The sequence below is a fragment of the Bison bison genome, unplaced genomic scaffold, assembly GCF_000754665.1.
Source record: "Bison bison bison isolate TAMUID 2011002044 unplaced genomic scaffold, Bison_UMD1.0 scf7180017864373, whole genome shotgun sequence".
NCBI classification, from domain to species: Eukaryota; Metazoa; Chordata; class Mammalia; order Artiodactyla; family Bovidae; genus Bison; species Bison bison.
The window spans coordinates 7,366,766-7,368,635 of record NW_011494945.1 but is presented as its reverse complement, the minus strand read 5'-3'; positions in this window follow the sequence as shown (position 1 = coordinate 7,368,635).

Sequence of the window (1,870 nt, the reverse complement as noted above, 5' to 3'; positions counted from 1 at the left end):
TCCTATTGGCCGTAGCTCCTCCCCGCGTCCCTCCGGCTTCCGCCTCCTGTGCCCTGGAGGGAAACAGCTGACCTGTCGGAACTTCGCGCCCGAGACCCGGGAGACCCAGCGGAAGCCGCGGAAGGGGACTGGGTCTAGGCAGAGGAGGGGAAGAGCAGGCTTGGAACTTGTAGGTGCGGACAGGTTCCGGCCGGACTACAGAGCCCACAATGCACCGGGCGAGCGCGCCCCCGCCGGGCCGAGGCAGGGCTGCTTCGGGCTCAGTTTCCGTGTCGGCCTCGGCCTGGAGCAGTGGAAAGAGCACTATACGAGATCTTCGCGGCCTTGGAAGACGCGGGGACAAAAGTTAAATGGCGAGCTAGGGGAGGTTTGCCCACAGTCCGAGCAAAATTGCCTACGCTAATTCAATGCCAACCTATCCACCGTCTCGCTGTGAACCACTGAAAATGCCTTTCCAGATAGATAACTTTGAATTAATGCCTCAAGTGATTTTTGACATCAGTTTGATAGTTTTACCGTACATGCGTCTGGCTTGGTAAATTGTGGTAGAGTGGTCTAAAAACTACTTCATAAGATCATACCGTAAGGTCAAGCCGTTTGGGGAGACTGATCAGTCCTCTAAAACAAGATAATATATGGGCTGAAACTTGCCTTGAATTTCTGATGGTCGAGTGATCTGCAGCTTTTCCCCTTCACTTACCACACAGTTACAGTAAATTTAAAAAAAAGTGGTAAACATATTGCTGCAGCATTTGAAATGGAATTCAGATAACCTTTATCAGAAACGAAAAAACGACAAAACAATTAAGTAGATCATAGTTAATCTCCGACAAATGCAAACTTTGAGCATTGAGGTAAAAGGACAGATGTCTATCCCTGCCTGGGGAGTTATCTCTCTTGTTACGGTCTCATAACCCTTTTTGCGTTTCTTTATATGTTGAGTTTCAGAAAACTTATTCACTTTAAATAATCTGATTTGTCCCTTAAACTAAAAAATTACCTGCATCTTTAGCAATGCTCAGAAAAGTTGGTGTAAAAAATTACTTAAGCATGATGTCAATCCTTTTCAGGAAAACTCAACATTCATTCATTAAGCAAGGATTTACTGAAGACCTGCTAGGTGTTTTCAACTCTAGATATTAGAGGTAAAAGGGTGAGGAAGACATTAAAATTCCCTGATCTCATCAGGTTAATTGTTTTGTATTAATATATTGTCTATCTTGGGTAGACAAATAATAAACCAATAAGTAATACATCTACCAATATGATTAATGTTATAAAGAAGATAATACTGGGTAATGTGAATGAAAGTGACCCAACAAGCTCATTAAGTTGGTCAGCGAAGTTCTTTGAGTGTATCTCTCCAAGAGAGAGTAATATCAGAGTAAGTATGCCCAGACAGGACTCCCAGAATAAGGGCATACTTACTCTGTTGCAAGAGACCAAAGGGAAACTTGACAGGTATGATTACAGCAGTGAGCTCAAGAATGTATTTAATGATTCTTTGAATTGAACTATGTGAGACCTGAGAGACCAAGAACCACTCTATTGTGTTGTCATCCATGACACTTGAACAAAGCAATTATGGGATATTTGCTTAGAAAGCTTCTGTCTCATTGGAGGCCATGGCAGAGTAGCTTTGGGCAGCAGCAATTGCCTGCAGTGAAGTAGCATCTACAGAAAATAGCAGCACAGTCACACAGCTAAAGAGCTTCCCAGGATAAACATCTGGAAAAAAATCATCTTTATTTTTCAAGGCGATATGATTGCATTCCTAGAAAAACCTATGAAGAGTAAGCTAGTAGAATTAGCAAGAAAATTTAGTGACTGAATGAAGGTATCAAATTTAATTTATAGTTTTCCTCTAAGC